Source organism: Lampris incognitus, chromosome 4, assembly GCF_029633865.1.
Source record: "Lampris incognitus isolate fLamInc1 chromosome 4, fLamInc1.hap2, whole genome shotgun sequence".
NCBI lineage: Eukaryota > Metazoa > Chordata > Actinopteri > Lampriformes > Lampridae > Lampris > Lampris incognitus.
Window position 1 is genome coordinate 43,817,079 of NC_079214.1, and position 15,624 is coordinate 43,832,702.

Genomic DNA, 15,624 nt, shown 5'->3' on the forward strand with positions numbered 1-15,624 from the left:
TCCCCTGACCCCCCCCCCCCCACACACACACACACACACATGAATATTACCCCCATATGGGGGCCGGCAGTGAATGTAGATTGTGTTTTAAATATTTAATGAGGGCTAATCTAATGCAAAGCCATTTGCAGTGGGTGTTAAGCGAGCATGGATCAAAGTGATGGGGGATCTCGGAGAGGGTAGTGTGACACATAGTATCTTAGAAAACAGTTACCAGGAGGAAACCTCTGCTAAATACCAATTGAGGAGAAGAGCTCCACAGGGTACACTTAAAACATGGGACGCTTCTCTATGCCTGTTTGTGTGCACCCATAGAGATTCTAGTAAACTGGTTGGAGGTAATTAATCATTTGTTCTGCACAATATAGCAATTTTCATCTGCGCTTTCCATATTTCTGAAATTGTACAGCACTTTGGTAAACATTGGTTGTTTTTAAATACGCTTCATGAATGAACTACAAGTTGACATGGCTTGACTTGACATGTCAATAAGGCTGATTTTACACTTTCATCTTTATACCTGCAATTTTCGTCCATTAGAGTCATACACAAAAAAATGCCTTTCCTTGAAACTATTTGTATGGAGGTTTTGTAGTTGCACATGGGAAAAGCTAAATGGAAATGCTGCACAAATAAATTGCAAGCGCATTGATGAATAAATTCTGTGATGAATAGGCAAACAGATTTGTGAATTTCTCCAATTGCAAGTGGGTCTTGTCAACTGTATTTTCCTCCCTTCAGTGTTTTTGATGATGCGGTGCTGCACACAAGCAGAGTGTTTGGACCACTGTGAAACCAGCACACAGGGTTTATTTATACATTCTGGGTGGAACCACGGCCATAGATTGTGTGCACACCCCAGAACATATTGACCCTGTTGACTTTTATGAGTAAAAGGGGAAGGAGCAAAGGGAATATGCGATGTGATGAGATGTAATGAGAAGTGATGTGATGAGAAGTGATGCGATATATAAACTGTTTGTTGCTCACCAGGCTAGCAGGCAAAAGTGTGAGTCTTGAAGAGGGGGGTAAGAAGGCGGTCTCTTTAGTAGTAATGGACAAATCCAGCTGACACAGATGCCTACGGCAGGAAATCCAGTCTGTTTGGAAAAAAAAAACAACAAGGAAAGTTGTCGAAATCAATGTCACGAGAGATGATCGGGAATTGACATGTCATAAACGAGAAGATATCACAAAATATGGAGAAGACAAAGGGGTGAATGAGATTGTTTCTACCTAATTACATTATTGTGGTCATAAAACACGCACAATTTGTCAAACACAACCAAAGTTACAGGGGTCAAGCTGATTGACCACCTAAATCCACAGAGCGTCACCATTCACTACCGTTTACAGAGCAGAATGTGACATTATCTTAAGTCTGAAGGCCAGGCTTATGCCGTTTGACTTCATAAGAGGAAAAATTATAAAGCCAAAATAATCTGCAGTGAGTGCCCAGAAGCTGAGAGAGAGAGTGAGAGAGAAAGTGAGAGAAAGCAAGAAAGAGAGAGAGAGAGAGAGAGAGAGAGAGAGAGAGAGAGAGAGAGAGAGAGAGAGAGAGAGAGAGAGAGAGAGAGAGAGAGAGAGAGAGAGAGAGAGAGAAAGAGAGAGAGAGAGAGAGAGAGAGCAAGAGAGAGACAGATGGGGTGAGTCAGCGAAGGTGGCGGGAGTGAGAGGCAAACAGTTTGAAAAAAAAAGAGAGGTGTCTCTTTTTTATTTTGTCCTCTCTGGCTCTTGCTGGGCTCTGTCCAGATGGCTCACCCCTTTGCAGCCATACAGATCAGAGAGACAGGGCACCAGGGCCTGTCAGAAGCTCTGGAAAATTCTGCCCTTGAGCCCAATAGTGTGTATGACACAACCTACACCCCCTCCAGCCCCAACCCTTCCCCTACCCATCCCCAACCCCGCCATGCCAGTAGATGAATTCAGCTGCAGAGAGGAGGGAGGAGGGTTGGGGTGGGGTGATTTGCAGGTTGATTTGCATTCGTATCAAGGAAGAAAGGCGTTGTAGTCTCACACTAGCCCAGCCTCATCTAAAACCCCGAGAGGATGCTGGCTGTTGTCTGCGGCTAATAATGGCGCTGTTGCTGTTCTTTGTCAGCTAACGGCCCAGTGATGGCATGGGGTGGCCAGATTGGTTTGTTGTGAAACAGCAGCTATAAACTCCTACATGACCTGGGGGAGGATGTTTGCACCTCTCCACCCCAAACAGAGTCACGAGTCACGTAGTCTGCCACGGCAAGTGTGTGTGTGGTCAGTCTCACAACCTTTTGGATAGATAGTGTAGTATCATTATTGGTAGTACTACTATAGCAGTAGTAGTAAAACTAAATCAAAGATGCAAATATTGGTGAATACTTTCCACACGTCTGTTTCAGATTCATATTTAGAAAACTTTATTATTCTCGATGGAAATTGTTTCTGTCACAGTTGCTCAAAATGCTCAAAGTACAATAAATATAAAGTTAAGGAAGACAGAACAATCAATTAACCATCCATCCATCCATTATCCTAGCCGCTTATCCCAATCGGGATTGCGGGATGCTGTAGCCTATCCCAGCAGTCACTGGACGGCAGGCGGGGAGACACCCTGGACAGGTCGCCAGTCCATCGAAGGCAGACGGGGAGACACCCTGGACAGGTCGCCAGTCCATCACAGGGCTCATCATCACCATCATCATCATCAATAAAACTATCAATAAACTTAGGCAGCAAAAATAAGAACCATACAGAAAGTAGTAGTAGAGAGAGAGGATAAAGATAAGCACAGAAACGATCATGAACAACTGCAACAGGCTGCTGCTTTGCTCATGCCCGCACACAAACATCTGCTGCACAATGCATTGTCCCTACACGGATTAGCAAAAAAGGTGTATTTTATCAAATGCTAAAAAAAAATGTTTTACAGATTTTTTTTTTTATGCATTGTTCTATTTATTTAAGGCATGGGCTTTGCCTTCATTGGATAAAAGGAAGGAGATGGACAGGAAACAGGGTGGGGAGAGAGAGAAGGCATGAAGCCTAATCTAGGATGCTGGGACATGAGGTACAAGCTCATCTGGTAGAGATCCCAATATGCCCCAAGATGAAAGATTTGTCAGATAAATTCACGAAGATTAGTTTAGGACTCTGGTTGATGAGTTGGGGAAGAGAGGGATGAAGCATATCCACCTGTGCCTACAACATGGGGCAAGGTTAGGGGGAGCCCTCTATCTTTTCCCCTGACAGCTAATGAAAGACATCACTAATGCTGATGCTGGATGAGGAAACAGAAATAGATTGCCATGCTGCTTTGATCACTGAAACCAATTGCTACAAGTCGACAAATGGACACACAAACAAACACAAACATACACAGGTGTCACATGTGCTTACACAAACACCCACAAATACACTCGTGCCACTGGAGGTCAAGTAAACAAACATTATAATCAAGCAGGCGAACAGAAGCTTACCCTTCATCAGAAAGGTCTGGACAAGTTCATGTGGTGTGTGTGTGTGTGTGTGTGTGTGTGTGTGTGTGTGTGTGTGTGTGTGTGTGTGTGTGTGTGTGTGTGTGTGTGCACACATAAACATGCCACACGCGCAGTGGCTATATGTGCACCTAACCTGCAAAACAACTATGCTAGATGATAGACTAACAATGCCATCCCTCCCCCAAACTCCTGCATTTGGATACCCACTCCACTAGTGTGATTAGCTGGTCGACTCCTCTCCTCTCTCCTCCACCACATTAGGGATGTTGAGCTCTACAGACTGAGAGCGAGAGAGGAGAGACGACGAGTGGTGTCATTATCAGCTAATGCTGTTTCTCTGTTAAGGCGCGAGCTAGGGTGAATAATGAGGGGTTTTACTGCGTCACTCCATGCTTCATTACGCCCGAAGAGCTTTAAGATACTCCGCTGTTGCTATATTCAAGTACAGCTAACCAGCACTGAGCCCATTCCCGATGCTTATAGAAATCTCTTGGCTATGTTTTGCCGCTTTTCCACTGCATGGTACTGGCTCGACTCTACTCACCTTTTTGGTTCCCCTTTGTGCTAAAGTTGAGGACCTGGTACCTGGTGCTTTTTTTTTTTTTTTTTGCACCCCCTCCATTGAGGTTCCAAGAGAGATGAGTAGATACTGAAAGGTGATGTGACAACACTGCAGACCACTGATTGGTCAGGGAGAAACTGAACAGCTCCATTTGCAACCAGCGGCTCATGAGTCATGGCAGTAAGGGAGGACGAACCTCCATTTGGGTGGGTCTAGCCAGAGGCTCTGGATTTGGTGCCTAACATCAGTGAACCAATAAGCGGAGCTGACTGCGCTAGTGAATATCCACTCAGAGATTTGAGGGAGGGGGTTATCGACGATATCATGGAAGAATCTTGTCTTGTGTCATCTGTTATTGGCCAAAACACATAAAAAGACGCTCCAATGGAGGGCGTCCCCCCTAACCAATCAACAACCAGTATACAACATTGACATCACATTGGGCCAATGATAATTTCCAAATTTCATCTTCAATTCTCTACCACTGTTTTGTACTCTACTAAATATGTACTACTCTACATACTAAATTGTCCCTAGGTGTGTGTGTGTGTGTGTGTGTCGGCCCTGTGATGGACTGGCAGCCTGTCTAGGGTGTCTCCACGCCTGCCGCCCAGTGACTGCTGGGATAGGCTCCAGCATTCCCACAACCCTGACAACAGGATAAGCGGTTTGGATAATGGATGGATGGATGTTTACAGCCAGGGAATGCCAAAGCGAGACTTGTGAAACTTGTATCTTAGTTGACAATCTATCCATGTAACAAAATGTTTGTAGGGGAATGTCTTAGTTACACGAATATTGTTCATGTGAATTAGCCATTTCGAGTGGAGCACTGATAGAGAAGAGAGGAAAAACTAGCCAACATGCCCACAAGCAACCGGCAAGGCTTTACCATGAGGGGTTACTATCTGTAGTGGAAAATGAAATCCAGAAAAGTAAAGCAAGTAGAGTCAGATAGAGTACAGTCAAGCTGAGCCGGTACCGTGCAGAGGAAAGGACGTACAATTTTGTGTAAAGGACGTACAATTTTGTGTAACATTTTCTTCTCCAGCGCCCTGAGCAGTCTTAGCTCATAATTTTACTCCAGTTCACTAAACACTTCACCTCTCTGGTGGTTGGTCGGTCGGTCTCTCTCTCGCTCTCTCTCGTTCTCTCTCTCTCTCTCTCTCTCTCTCTCTCTCTCTCTCTCTCTCTCTCTCTCTCTCTCTCCTCTCTCTCTCTCTCTCTCTCTCTCTCTCTCTCTCTCTCCATGCATGTGTGTGTGTGCGCGCGCACACATGTCTGTGTGTGAGAGAGAGAGGAAACCAGAGTCAGAATTCTAATCTGTTTTGTTTGTCAAGTAAGTTTTCATATACCAAGAATCTGACATGGTGCTCACTATAACACTTAAAGGTGGTTTTCCGCCAAGGTTCAGGAATCATTTGAAGAAGTGAAGAGTTGGAAACTATCCACAAGGGAAACTACATAGTTCTCAAAAGTGCATTCCCACAGCACTTCAAGAACCATGAAGATTGTTTAATTACAAGAATGTGACATAAAATGTGTGACGTCTACTAGACACTACTACTGCTACTATCTTGTATGAAACAACACAAGCCAGAACATAATGAACTGAAATACGTTTATAACCGTTTCCATAAAGTTTTCAATTTCCATGCCAAGCAAAACAGTTTGATGTGATGGGTAAGTCCTTTGTGATTTCCTGAGTGTCGACTGGTTAGTTTCACGCAAAATGTAGACGGTCATGCAAAACCACCAATTATAAACGGGAAAGGCAGATCACGTATGTGCCTGTCAGCCTCCTATCTCTGGCTGTGAGTCACAGAGAATCTTGCCATAAGAAGCAATCGAAAAGGGAGACTACAGATTCTGACAACATTTGAAACATATTTCTGTGCTGTATTATCACAAAGTTATTAATAGAAACATCGAAAAGATGTGGCGCCGTATCTGTCGACTCCAGAGGGTTGCCAAACACTGGACCACTCTTTCAAGGATGAGGATGTGTGCAACCTTGATACGGAGGAATGCTGGTTTGAACAGGGAGTCAAAGAGACCATCTATATGTTAAGAGGGAATGACCATCCCTGAACCGAGGGGGAGGGGCCTAAGGGTATGTCACATTGCAATTGTAACTGTAGTTAATGCTCACAGCAATTTGCATATGAAACCGATCGTTGTTTTCGGTCGTTATGCAACAGTATTGTTTATAAGGGTGGGAATACCTGCAGTCAGTTGAGACTGAAGAGATCACTTATGCCCCTTTTCCACTACATGGTAATGGCTCAACTCGACTCAACTTTTTCATTTTCCATTACTGGAAAGTACCAGCATTTTGGTACCTGTTACCACTTTTCTGGTACCACCTTTGTCAGGGTTCCAAAAAAACTGGAGCGGGTACCAAAATCAATGCACAGCAGCTACACTGAGGGGGTACTGTTACGGCAATGGAAAATTACACTCTGCGAGCCGAGTCGAATCGAGTCGAGCCAGTACCATGTAGTGGAAAAGGGGCATAAGATGAGTGATGAAACGTTTGTTGTGTCCAGGTGAACTGATTCAACTTTCTGGCATCAAAATAAATAAGACTTTATGCCTAGTGCAACTTAAGAAAATATAAAATGATCAAAATTACGTGTATGTTCTTTGGCTCACCTCTTTTGTCGGCTTCATATCCAAAATGTTGCCATATTGGTGCAGTTTTCGGTTTCACTGACACTAATTCTGCCATATCTCGTCTCATCACCCCCAAACAAAGTAAACAAACACACCGTGCCCATGTTCTCCTCTCCTATCTCTACTGAAATTTGATCTCCTGGTTGGCACTATTGGCATTGTACCGGCTCGACTGTTTGTGCATGGCCTGTCAAACACTAGTAGCTCCATTAGTCCATTTATAAGCAAACTTAATATTATGTTAATAATGTTGCCATATTGCTTACTAATGCAATGCAAGTTGGATTTAGTACTGTGACGCCGTTTGCACAGGTTGCTGATGTAGCAGGGCATGTTTTAACTTGCTAGAACATGTCCTACTGACAAATATCAGTTCAGTCATCCAAAGGAGTTGAATCAAGTGCAACTGGACTTGGTATATATCCGTGAAGACGTTTCGCCTCTCATCCAAGAGGCTTCCTCAGTTCGTGCCTTTCTGACTAGACCAAGCTAGCTCTTCTAGCTTCGTCTAGATTTAACTCCTTTGGATAACCATGACCTGGAAGAATGAGAACATTCACAGACATCAGTTCAGTCAGTTTGCGTAAAATCAAACCGGTTTATGGTCGTACACGAAACCGGACCGGTAAACCAGATACCGACCCAATTCTGCATAACAACAACTGAAAAAAGTACATATGTTTGAATGTTTAGTATGAGAATGGATGTAGATTCACAACAGATGTCTGAATTCACACACTTTTGTGTAATTCTATGCTAAAACAAATGGATTACCTTAACAAATGTCAAATAAACCAGAATGGCCAGATGACAAACCTGCTTTCACACAAATCAAGACACACTGTGTCACAGGACAGTGTTACCATTCACACACTGGTGCAGAGAGAAGCGCCAACGCACATACGCCAATGTGTACACAGGCTTTGTAAACACATCCAGCAAACTCTACCACCTTCAGTGTATTTAAAGAATCTGCCTTCAACATTTACCAAAAGATTAACCTTGGAATAGCCACTTAGCTTTCTCTTTCCCCTTCAAATCTCAACTTCCTGGTCACTTAACAGTGACGTGGTCTTACAACAGTTTACATCATAAGTTCTGCAGCTGCATTCACCCAGGGTGACTTACTATGAATGCACAGCCAGGCCTTTAGCATCTTACATCGACAGGGAATAAGGCCACTGATAGACACACATTTAATTCCCAAAGGTCCATTTATGATGGTGGTTGTCATGCTTTTCCTTCTGTTATCCTTAAACAAAATACTTAAAAATACTGCACTAGCTGGCAGCCCAAAAAAGAAATTAACGAACTATATAAAGACAAATGAAATCAAACTACAAGGTTTGTTAAAGGGAAACAATCACAATGTTCAACATTATCTGTTGCTGTAGTGATAGCACTCCATCAGCATCCATAACACTGAGCAGTCTCTGAAATGCTGCTGAAATTGGGTTGAAAAGCGTCCGCTGGTGCCATCACCTGCAGACAATCTGTGAATCATTGTCTCTGTTCTGTCTATTTCTGTGTACCCCAGTGAAGGTAGTGACAAACCAGGAAGTAAAGGTTGTAATTTCCACTTTCATGGATTGTCCACCAGTGACCCCACATCACAAAATAAATAAATAAAAATAACACCCCCCTGCGAGGGCAGCCATGGCTCAGTACTGCCAAAAACCAACAACCAACAGTAAACAGCCCTAACTTAGAGGCCACAGCCATCCATGGCCTCTCAGGAAGCATACTTTAACTAAGATACTCAAGGAATACTATAGACGTATCTCTCTCAGAGACAAGGCAGGAAACACTTGGATCTGCAGGAGAGCTAAAACAATCCAATGATTAATCATTCACAAAAACTATATAATCAATTAGTCAACTGACAAATAACTAATTGATTATAATTATGGTAAATAATTAATAATTTTAGTCAAAAGTCAAGTCAAAGTGACTTTATTGTCTCTTACACGGAAATTAGTTTGCAGCCAGTATAATAAAACTCTCACACAAAAACAAAACATACCAAGGCAGAATTGAATAGTCATTCGTCAAATAAAAATACAAAACACTTCCAAACATACCAACCCTTCACTTTTGCAAATGCTAATATTAGCTTGTCTTTCTCCAATTCATGTCATTCTTTAATGAATTCTTTAGGATTTTTTGGCCGCTGGTCAGATTTTCTTTTTTAACATTATTGTGTCATGGCTGTAATGAGGCCACTATACGGCACACTGTGCCAGCAAGGAGGAGTGTGCACAGTTATCATGTCTGTTCCCATTAGCGTTGGAGCTGACATCAGGACTAAAAATTCCCGCAGAGAAAACTACAATGACAACAACTGATGCTATGCAGCAATGTTCATCTACGTAATGCACATGTGACGCGTCACTCCACTGACTACCACATGGTTTCAGGCATTTTTGCTTTGTTTTCTGATTGAAAAAGACAAATTCATGCTCGTTGCAATTTCAAACCATGCTGTAGGATCAGTGCAGAGCGTATTAATGGCACCACAGGATAGCAACGCGGTACCAGATATGACATAACTGGATGTGACATGAACGTAAAAACAGATCTATTAGTAGGGTTGCCACTGTGCACTGACCAATTGGTGCATTATCCAGTATGCATGTAACCATATAAAGAAGAAAGGGTCGCACTCAGAAATACATCACTGTGTACCCACTCATGAAGGCCAGATGGCCGGAAAAATTTGGTGTTTTGCCAGACAGATATTATAGTAAATCTATTGACTGGTATATTCCTGAGTGTGGTCCTTCTCTTCTTTATATGATGAATGTAAAACCAATCATTGAATGCCAGTGTCACTAAGCCCTCCCGCCAGCATGATGCTGAAAATCCATCTTGCTATGGAAAAATACAGTTTGCTTAATATCATAAATACATACATACATGCATGCATACACACATAAATCATTTTGGGCTCTGGGAACTTGCAATGGGCATTTGTCTTTTTTTTTCTTTTTTTTTGGGGGGGGGGGGGTTCCCCCTTTTTCTCTCAGTTGTATCCAGCCAAATACCCTACTCTTCTGAGCTATCCCAGTCACTGCTCCACCCCCTCTGCCGATCCGGGGAGGGCTGCAGACTACCACATGCCTCCTCCGATACATGTGGAGTCACCAGCCACTTCTTTTCACCTGACAGTGAGGAGTTTCACCAGGGGGACGTAGCGCATGGGAGGATCACGCTATTCCTCCCAGATCTCCCTGCCCCCTGAACAGGCACCTCGACCGACCAGAGGAGGCGCTAGTGCAGCGACCAGGTCACATACCCACATTATATGTCTGTATGCCAACACATACAACACAGGCATAAACACATAATTGTGTCTTAGGTAGGTATTTCAATGGTGATTTAATACAACTTTAAAAATGCAGTTTATATCTATTTCCAAAATAATTTCAACATAATCTATAAACATATTTCACCTGTTTGAGTTTACCTTATTTTAGTACCTTAAGTACCTTTTTCCATGTTTGCCACTCTGCTGCTACTGTAACTGACAGTAGGTCCTTCTGTCTCTGCACTGAAAATGTGAATGACACTAACAGCAAACAAATAGTAATCGATTATGCATGCAGAAATGGATTGACACATACAGACACAAAGAGATGGAGTCAATTATTTGATCTTTTAGTGACAGTCAGACAACGGCAAACACACCCGCCCACCCCCCACCCCCCACACACACACACACAAAATCAATTCGCTGCGGTCCACACCCAGGCTTGCTCAAGGCACTGAATTCAGGCGTGTTGGCAAAATAGAGCCTACATTATTCATAAATAAGATTAATAGGTTATGCATGTCGTTTTGTGTTGGGACGTGGATTTTTTTTTGTATCGCAATTTTCTACAAAACCAAAAAAAAAAATCTTACTTTTGTATTTCTTCTCTTCCACCATTGCTTTCACTCCTTTCTTTTTCTTTTTCTTTTTTTTTCTTTTTCCAGACACCAATGAGGAGAGGTGTTGTCTGAACATCTAATTCAGGCATATAACCAGGTTAACCGTGTTACTGTCGCTCTACAACAGACGCCGCTTGGTGTTTTTTCGGTCTTTCAAAACAGAGGCACCATCATTTGATTCAATGCTGATCAGTTCACCGTATGCATGCATACAACAGGCTGTCACACAGACGCCACTCCAGCAATCTCTGCCTGGTTTCTCACCTCATGTCCACTTCCGGAGACACCTGTGCAATAACTTGGTTGTATTTCACAGGCCTTCAAGCCATTGATACATCAGCATTCTGAGTTTTTCTATCATTACTGTGTATTCAGTGGACTACACGGTGCACCCCCCCTTTTTTTCCCTCCCCAATTGCATCCGGCCAATTACCCCACTCTTCCAAGCTGTCCCGGTCGTTGATCCACCCCCTCTGCTGATCCGGGAAGGGCTGCAGACTACCATATGCCTCCTCTGATACATGTGGAGTCGCCTGCCGCTTCTTTTCACCTGACAGTGAGTTTCACCAGGGGGACATAGCGCCCGGGAGGATCATGCTATTCCCCCTCTCCCCCCCCCCCCCCCGACCGACCAGAGGAGGCGCTGGTGCAGCAACCAGGACACATACCCACATCCGGCTTCCCGCCCACAGATACGGCCAATTGTGTCTGCAGGGACGTCCGACCAAGCCGGAGGTAACACGGGGATTCGAACCGCCGATCCCCATGTTGGTAGGCAACGGAATAGACTGCTACACCACCCGAACGCCCTACACAGTGTATTTTTATAAGTATTATTACTACATCTGTCTTTTGGGAACACCTTAATGTCCGGATATTGCACTAACAACATATGAATGGGGTCCTATTTATCACATTGCACTAACAGACCCACTAATGAAATAAAAAAGCCCTACTAACACGACTTTTACTCTTATTTCTTTAATTTCTATCCTGATTCCTTACAGCTGTCTTGCGCTTGTATCTGGTCAGATTTAGAAACAGGGCGCTCGGGCGCTTAACTTTGAGGTCACTCCAATGATCGATGCATGCTTTGATTGTCTCCTAGCCTCTCATGTAAGTCACTTTGGACAAGAGTGTCAGCTAAATTAATGAATGTAAATGTAAGTGATTTTTATAGACGTTAAAGCAGGTGGGCGGACCACAAGCTGCCAATACCATGCTCTCTCATTCAAGTATTGATGAAGTATTCATTGATTTTACAGTGTTGATGAAATCTAACAGGAAAACATGTCACAGTTGACAAAGTAGAGACTATTTGCTGATGATGTATTGAGCCTGAGCTCTCGCTTCTTAATAGATGGCTGTGGAACTGGACCCAATACAAGCCCAAGCACTTGTATTGCTTGTACAATGCAACCGCCTTATTTAGGCCTTACGTTAAAAGTAGACCTGTCATTATTCGTCATAGGATCTGTATCACTGGAGGGGATGCTTCGCTGAGGTACGTAAGTGGGTAAAAAGGGAGCTGTAGCAGTCCAACTGGTAGAGAAACATGAGTGCAAGCCTGCATATAAAAGTGATCACGAAACGACCACATCTACTGCGCATTTCACCCACCCACCCACCCACACACACACACAAACACACAAAACTCACACACTCGCTGAGCACAACGCGTGTAGGAAACGAGGCAGAGAGGTGCCCTCACACACTCACCCTGACTCACCCCCCACACACACACACACACACGCACACACACCGTGGTATGAGAACTTATAAAAAGTAACATACTTGCATTCGCAACAGCTGCCACCACTTGTGAGGAAAGACAGAGAAAAAGAGACCAAGAGCATTGGGAAGAGAGAAAAAGAGAGTGAAAAGCCAAGACCTATACAACTGAAGAAAAAGAAGGAAGACAGTCGTATACAAGCATCGATTTGATTGTGATGCTTCTATATGACCAACATGCCCAAATGAGACCGTCAGCGAGAAAATTTGAAAATGTGCTTTGTAATTATTCCAAATGTTCGTCTTTGACTGGGATTTCCCTGAAATATCTGACAAAACAATTTACAGCACAGTCACCAAAAGATCCCAAACTCCTCCTAACTTAAAGCGAATTTCTGAAACATCAGCAAAACAAAACACAAATCTGCATGTATTTCCATCAATTGGTGTTATGCAAATTATATAGTATATACATATATACATACAAACACACACACACACACACACACACACACACACACACACACACAGGGAGCAACAAGGCTACATTATCAAGAGATGTGTGTGTGTGTGGGGGGGGTAGTGTTTCAACACGTTAAGTAATGGCTAATGGCTTTAGCCTCTACATCATCATTTCTTTTGAAATTCAGTTTCTAACATCTTCTCTTTATTGACATGCTAATTTCCCCACCTCGGGCAATATTCAAGATTTTCTGTCAAATTTGGCATTTTTTTCAGCTTTTCTTATTCCCAAACTCAAAATTAATTGACTGAAACTGAGTTTGTGTGAACTAAAAAGAAGGAAGACAGAGATGGGGGTTAAGGGTATGAGTGTGTGTGAGTGTGTGTATGTGTGTGTGTGAGAGAGAGAGAGAGAGAGAGAGAGAGAGAGAGAGAGAGAGAGAGAGAGAGAGAGAGAGAGAGAGAGAGAGAGAGAGAGAGAAAGCTGAGTGGTGGAAACTTTCCAAAAAGAAGCTTGGCGGGGGATAGAAGTAGGCCATGCCTTAATGTACATCACTGCTGTGTGTACAAAATACAGCTAAGACATATTAGCATGTGGTCTGCTGAAGCTCAGCCCTCCGTATCCCACTGTAACTGGGGGAGAGTGTGCTACCCCCCTCCCCCGAACTACCGCCCCACTCAGTGAGCTTCTGCTCCCACTGACCTCACTGAAATATTTAATAGCCTCTCTTTCTAACTCCCTCCATCTCACTACTCTACCTCTTTTTCTCCCCCTTCCTTTCTTTCTCTTGCACTCTCTTCCCCTCTTTCTCTCTCCCTTGCCCCCACCCCCTCTCTCCCCCTCTCTTGTTCCCTCAAATTAGCTGTGACTTTGTCCTTGCTCAGCATGGTGCCAGGGCCTCCCTGGTACAGAGAAGAGTGGTTTTGCTGGTGCTGGGCTGCCATTTGTCACACAGCTTATACAGAAATGGCATTAAAATCATCATAAAATCAATTCAGGTTCAGTGGCGGTAGGACGTGGTGAGATAGATAGCTAGCGAACTAGATAGATAAACAGACAGAGAGTGAGCCAGCGAGGAGAGGGAAAGAGGGACTGGTAGGGTTAGTGTGTGTGTGTGTGTACATGTAAATGTGTGTGAATGTGCATTTGTGTGTATTTCTGGTGTCTGAGTGTGTGTGAGAGAGAGAGAGAGAGAGAGAGAGAGAGAGAGAGAGAGAGAGAGAGAGAGAGAGAGAGAGAGAAAGAGAGGTGAGGGTTTGCTGGTATAAATTCTGTTGGATGTGAGGTAAGGTGAGGTGATGCATTTCTAGATATATCACATACTTCCATCTGTTATTTATAGTCTTGTTTCATCTTTCAGCTAAAGATGCGCAGCATCCACATTTAGAATTAAGTGCCTTCATTACCATTTGACACTTCATACTTTATTTTATGTCGTGTAAATCCTATGTGCAACCGTATTAACGTAATTGAAATGAAGCTACGGCCCCTGCAGAGACTGAACAGGAACAAGCAATGTGGCGGTGTTGGAGAAGCCATCAAAGCCTGCTGGAGAAACCCAGCAGCTGGAGCTGTTCGGTCTCTGGGGAGGAAGCCTTCACCAGCCCCAGGCATCCCTTTTCTTTCTCCTCCCGCTCTGTCCTCTCTACACCCTGCTCAGGACCAGAGAGGATGCGAGGGAGAGAGAGAGGGGAGAGAAACAGATCCAAATTTCAAAAGGGAAAATAAGGAAAGGCAGGAGAGGGTATGTAAGGAGGGGGAAAGCGAAAACAAGAGAAGCAGAGAGAGCGCCCAAAAAGAGAGAATGGGAACAAGAAAGAGAGTGTGTGTGTGTGAGAGAGAGAGAGAGAGAGAGAGAGAGAGAGAGAGAGAGAGAGAGAGAGAGAGAGAGAGAGAGAGAGAGAGAGAGAGAGAGAGAGTGAACAGGGGAGGGGGTAATGATGACAATGATGTTGTTTTGTTTGTAATGATGGTGAAGGTAATGACAAGGGTGAGAAAGCAGGACTGCAGGCTGTGGTGTTTGAGGGGTGTAGGAATTTGTAAACTGAAACAACAGAGACAGAGGAAAGTGATCTGAAGAGCCAGAGGGCAGTTGGTTATGACTGAAAGGATGTACCGCTGTCCTCCACAAAAAATGTCGCATGAGCACATGCTTGTTCAAAGGGCCTGTTCATAAATCATAATCCCATCTATCTCACACCTGTAACAAGCCTGGAGAAAACTCATACATGGCCAAATGCTGTCTGAGTATGTTTTTCACCTTCCTTTAATGTTCTCTGTAAATCATAATGCTTAATTTACCCCTACCCATGCAATAATGTCAATAAAACATTAGTTCATTCATTCATTCAATCTACTTTAGGGTCACAGACAATATCCCAGCAGGCAATGGGGGAGAAGGCAGGGAGACACGCCAGATAGGGTCTCCGGTCCATCACAGGGCCCACACACACAATCATCATTCATATATCTATGGGCAAAGTCTCTGATTCGAATTTTATTTCAATTCTACACAAATGTTGATGAATTATTAAGACAATCTGTTGATTTTCACATGAACAAGTAACGTTAGATCGATCCAGTCAGCCTGACTTGCTGCCAGTATTCTACGGTTGCCTTTATCATAGCGATGAGATCGGGTTCGTTTTATGGATGTTAGCTAGCGGTAGCATTATTAATGTAACCGAGCGTTATTTCCGCCCGCTGCGGGATTCGGTCCACGGTTGTGCTGCACATGGCTAGCCGCTCGACTAAAGGGGGCCGACCCTCTGGCGATCGGCCAATGT

The 15,624-nt window shown here is 43.7% G+C and overlaps 1 protein-coding gene across 1 annotated transcript in view; it reads right to left on the bottom strand.

The window, feature by feature from the left end:
- Positions 1-15,624, bottom strand: part of large2 (LARGE xylosyl- and glucuronyltransferase 2) — a 100,521-nt gene that overhangs the window by 58,782 nt on the left and 26,115 nt on the right. The window contains exon 2 of the mRNA XM_056278956.1: positions 991-1,100. The gene's annotated coding sequence lies outside the window, so the exon portion shown is untranslated. The remainder of the gene's footprint in view (positions 1-990; positions 1,101-15,624) is intronic.